This window comes from Equus przewalskii, chromosome X (assembly GCF_037783145.1).
Source record: "Equus przewalskii isolate Varuska chromosome X, EquPr2, whole genome shotgun sequence".
Lineage (NCBI taxonomy): Eukaryota > Metazoa > Chordata > Mammalia > Perissodactyla > Equidae > Equus > Equus przewalskii.
The window spans coordinates 113,036,479-113,042,061 of NC_091863.1; positions in this window are offsets into that span (position 1 = coordinate 113,036,479).

A 5,583-nucleotide genomic window follows, 5' to 3' on the forward strand; every position below is an offset into this window, starting at 1 on the left:
ATCCTGGGAACAGCAGTTGCCAGAGTCCGTGAGAGGGACCACATGCAAAACCAAGTCCAGAAAGCCCCAGGCAGCCTGGTGATCAGGGCTCTGGGTCCAGAGTTCAATTTAGGGATGAGAAGAGTCCAGAAGGAGAGATGATGGGGAAACTGGGTTGATGGTACTGGACAATTTACATGAATAGGCTTGGGAAATCTCAGAATCATCATTACCAGCTGGAAGTCTCAGTGTGGTCTGAGTAGAAGGTGAACTGGAAGAGAGGCCCAGTGACATGCCAGACACTACCTCCTCCCTTAGAGTCTCCCCTGTGTCCTATCAGGAAGAGCATAGCTGCTCCCCTGCATTATTTGGGTGAGCAACACTCTTGAGTACTCTAGTGGTCCAGTGCACCCTTGCCAGTGTCCTAGGGCTGGGAGCTGTCTTGATGCCTGCTGGAGGTGGGATGTTCCCTCTGTGTACAGTGGACCCTCCATAGAGACTGGGGCTACGTGAGTGAGTGGGGTTGGGGACTGATGTCTGACAGTTGAGACAGGTCAGGGACACCAATGAGCAGTGGAAGGGAGTGTGCAGCTGCAGGGAGGGAGGAATTGGAGGGGCAATGCCCTGGGAATAATCACCTCAGTGACTGTGCAAGTAAAGGGCTGGGTGTGGACGTGCCTTGAAATAGTTCCAGCTAGTGTCCCTGGCTCAGGCTTCTTTCTGCGGATTCTGAGCTGTTGACACAGTAGAGGGCAGGTGCCCTGTGGCTATGACTGCTGGTCTACGCTGCCACCAGATACTGTCTGGGATAGAAGATTGGCCCATGGTGCAGACATTTGCAGGGCGGATGGAAACCTGTGGAGATGGTGCTCTTCATTGTTAAACTGAATGGAGGCGAGGGGATGCGGGAAGTCCGATGCAGAAAGCATCATGTACTATCCTGTTGAGAGCATCTCCACCTCTAAGACGGTGTCTGCTCATAGGGAGGAGATGTCCAGAATGACACTCTCAGTGAGAGTTTCCCATGGGAATTCTGAAGTTACATGAGCATCTGTAGCACTTTGGGTTTCTTCCACGCAGGCAGAAGGCCCCAGCAGGGGACAAGCTCCATATTTTGAATCATTGAATGTGACCCTTTGGCATTTTGATTGATTCACTAATTCTTTCATTTATTGATTCAACAAATATTCATTGAACACATGATGAGTTAAAACACCAAGTAAACAAAGCAAAATAAAATGAAAAGGCACTTAATTCAGGCTGTGGGTGGGAGAAGGTGAGGAGACAGATTTTAGGGAAATTCTGTGAAATTTTGTTGGAGAGTGTATAATGATTCTGAGTTCTGAAGTTTGCTGACTAGTAGAAGCTGTTCCTCCTACCTGGGATTGAGGCTGGAGCAGGAAGAGTTGAGGGTGATTTGAGTTAGGGATAGGGATGAGGAAGGGTGTGGTGGATGAGGTCGGTGTGGGCCATGTAGGTGGTGAGGTTGAGTGGTTTGTTCAGACGAAGCTGTCCAGTAGGCAGTAGGAAACATGAGTTGGACTATCAGGGGAGAGGCGTGGGCCGGAGACTAGATTAGGCTGCGTCAATAGAGGTCATTTGTTATATAGAGGGTGGTCAACAAGCTATAGGATGTCAGTCCCTCTGCTGCAAACACAGTTAGCTGCTAAAATCACACAAAGGTTAATAAATCCAGAGAAGACCTTAAAGGTAAAAAGTACTCACCTGGTTTAAGGAAACACAGGAAAACTTTCTCTGGGGGATTTCTGGGTGAGTAATGTTTTTTTTTAAAGTATAACTATATATACTTACATACATAAGTATATAACATATATATACTTATTTATATAATGTGTATCTCTCTATATAACATATATACACATATATACATGCCTGTGTATTTGTGGTTCATATTATATATACAGTGATATAGTGTGAGTTTTTAGTCACACATCTGCTATTTCAGGTCACTTTTAAGGCTCTGCTCTTGGCATCCTTTGTCCAAGTCTGAGCTTACGCACACCAATACCCAGACACTCACTTCTCTAATCTACTGTGTCTGTTTTAGGAATCTGGTGGCTCTGCAGTAGCTGAAGTTCCTTGTGGCAAACAGAGCAAGGGGCTGGAGTCAAGCTTGGGCCAGGGTACCCGGAGGCTGGAACTCCATGATCCATCCTGTATCTAACTGGTGGAAAGTGGTTGTCAAAATTATAGGTGTGAGACCTCTCATTCCAAATGAAGCCTTCTACAGAAATCCAATTCACGAACATGAGGATTTTAATCATCTCCTATTCACACTGTTGGTGAGGAAGGGATCCTTGCCTTGGGTTTATTGGGATGACTGAGTACATGACACCTGACACTATGTTGAGATTGACAGTAGTTTGTTAATCACAGGTACTCATAGCCCAGTGAAGGAGGACACAGCACACCATGCAGGGCCACAAGAGGGCTGCACTCAGGAACAGAGTTAACAACCCAGATTGCACGAAGTAGACTTTGTGGAATCAAGAGAGTGAGGTGACCCCTGGTTTCCACAGCAGGATGTAATTTGCTTGTTTGAATACTTTCACAGGCTGGCAGGAACTGAAACTCTCTACTCAGGGATAAGCAAAAACTGGGCCTAGTCCTGCTTATGAAGAAGATTGTTTGGCTAGGAGACCTTATTTGCAAGAGCAGAGTGGTGAGGGGAACCAGGAGTTAGATTATTCGAGTTCCTCCCAGTTTCACCAGATGTCAAGGCAGCACATAATATTGAGTCTTAATGTTAGGTCTTACGCCACAACAAGGAAGGCAGAGCAGTCTGGCCGAAGTGAGGACCGCAAGCCCAGAGTCCTGCCTACCCAGTACCTTTCTCCCAGGGGGTAGTGGCCCCTGTCACCCAGCCACAGAACTCTAGCTGTCCCCCTGAGCACTGCTTGGTGAGCTCTGTGCTGGAAGACCCTTCCTCGACTGTGGACTTCATCACGTCCCTACACGGGCATCTATCTGTGTGGACTCCATTCTGCCCAACACATTGAATCCCAATTTTGCTGCCTGCCTTTCCAGCACTGCCAACAACTTGTGAGCCCCCAACCTCTGCATCCCCAGCATGCCTTGCTATCCCATTTCTCATTCCCCAACTCTTCACTGCCCCACCCCGACCTACACGCACACAAGCACACACTGTCCTCCTACCCACACATCTAGTCTTCATTCTCAGATTTTTCCTTCCTGCTGACCCCAATCCCTGTCTCTACCTTCCTTCCTTCCTAGCGTCGCTTTGATCTCTCTTCTGCAAAGGGGCCTCTGTTAGTGTCTTTACTTGGGAGATTCTCAGCATCAAATTACACAGAGGGCCTTCTCTGACTTTTCACCCATGTTTCCTTCTTTTGGAAGGAAGTTCATGCTCCAGCCCAGTGAACAAGACCAGGAACCTTCACTCATTTTGCTTTCATCTGTTGCCTCTGCTCCCCCAACATGGCCCACAATCTCCTTGACTGATGTTAAGGTTGCCTAATCTCAAACAAATCAATTAAAAATGTGTAGCTTATTACCCTTTAAGAACACAAGGTGAAGTGATTCCTATAAGAGTTCTTTATTAGAAGAATAGAGAAGAATAGCTTGTCTGGAGCTTACAGCATTCCTTCTAATTACATTGTGTTCACATTTTAAATGATGAGTGATTTTTAAATGCATGGTATGTGTGGGCTCACCTGGTCACTGTGCCAGCATCTTATGTGCAAAGAAGAAAACAGCCAGCCCTATCCTTTAGATCTCAGAATAGTCAGACACAAAAAATCCAAAAGTATGCTTCCATTTCTCCCTTCTCAGCCTTTAGTCTGTAGTTATCATACGTTATACTTTTACATATATTATAAACCACTCCACACATTGCTATTCATTTTACTTTAAACTATCAATTATCTCTTAAAGACATTTACACAATAGGGAAAACATCTTTTGTATTTACCCACGTAGTTGCAATTATATTATACTATGTAGTTACAATTTCCATGTAGTTGCCCTTCATTCCTTTTGTAGATACAGACTTCTATTTGGTATCATTTCTGTCTGCTTGGAGTACATCCTTTAACATTTCTCATAGTGCACATCCGTTGGTAATGAATTATTTCAGATTTTCAGTTCTGAGAAAGTATTTCACCTTTGTTTTTGAAATATGTTTTAACTGGGTATAGAAATCTAGGTAGACAGGTTTTTTTTTTTTTCCTTTCAGTACTTTAAAGATATTATTCCACTTACTCTGGCTTTCTTTTTTTGTGGTAAAATTCACATAACATAAAATTTACCATTTTAACAATTTTAAAGTATGCAATTCAGTGGCACTTAAAGTGTAATCATCACCACTATCTAGTTTCAGAACTCCTTCATGATCCTAAACAGAAACCTGTGTACCCATTAAGCAATCACTTCCCATTCTCTCCTTCCCCCAGCCCTGGCAACCACTAATCTGCTTTCTATCACTATGGATTTTCCTATTCTGGATATTTCATATAAGTGAAATCATACAATATTTGATCTTTTGTGTCTGGGCTATCACTGTTTTCACAAAAATCTACTGTCATTCTTATCTTTGTTCCTTTGTAGGTAAAGTGTTCCCTCCCTCCCCGGGCTACTTTTAGGATTTCTCTGTAGCACTAGTTTTAAGCAGTTTGATTATTATGTGCCTTTGCATAGTTTTCTCTTTTTTCAGGTTTTATTGAAGTATAATTGACAAATAAAGTTGTAAGATATTAATGTGTACATCATGATGATTTGATATTTGTATACATTATGAAAGGATTCCCCCATAATTTTCTTGTTTGGGGAGTTCTTTTAGCTTCTGGGATCTATGAGATTACAGTTTTCATCAAATTTCATAATTTTTCATTTATTTCTTCAAGTATTTTTTCTATCCCCCCTTTTCCTCTTTTGAAATTTCCAAATGTATGTATATTACGCCATTTGAAGTTGTCTCAGAGCTGAATAGTGCTCTATTCATTGTATTTTCTTCTCTCTGATTGTTATTGAAAGTTTCTATTGCTATATATTCACGTTCACTAATCATTTGGTCTGCCTTTAATCCAAACCAGTATACTTTTTTTTTTTAAGAATTTTTTTTTTTTAAAGATTTTTTTATTTTTTCCTTTTTCTCCCCAAAGCCCCCCGGTACATAGTTGTGTATTCTTCGTTGTGGGTTCTTCTAGTTGTGGCATGTGGGACGCTGCCTCAGCGTGGTCTGATGAGCAGTGCCATGTCCGCGCCCAGGATTCGAACTAACGAAACACTGGGCTGCCTGCAGTGGAGCGCGCGAACTTAACCACTCGGCCACGGGGCCAGCCCCAAACCAGTATACTTTTTCAGCTCAGACATTTTAGTTTTCATCTCTCAAAGTTCATTTAGGTTTTTATTTTTTGTATATTCCATGTCCGAATTTAACTTGTTTAAACTTTCCTCTTATTTCTTGAAAAAATGGATACAGATATAATAACTGCTTTAATGTCCTTGCCTGCTAACTCTACCAATTGTGTCATTTTTAGGCCAGTTTCAATCAATTAGATTTTCTCCTCATTATGGGTCTTACTTTTCTGCTTCTTTGCATGCTTGGTAATTTTGACTGGATGC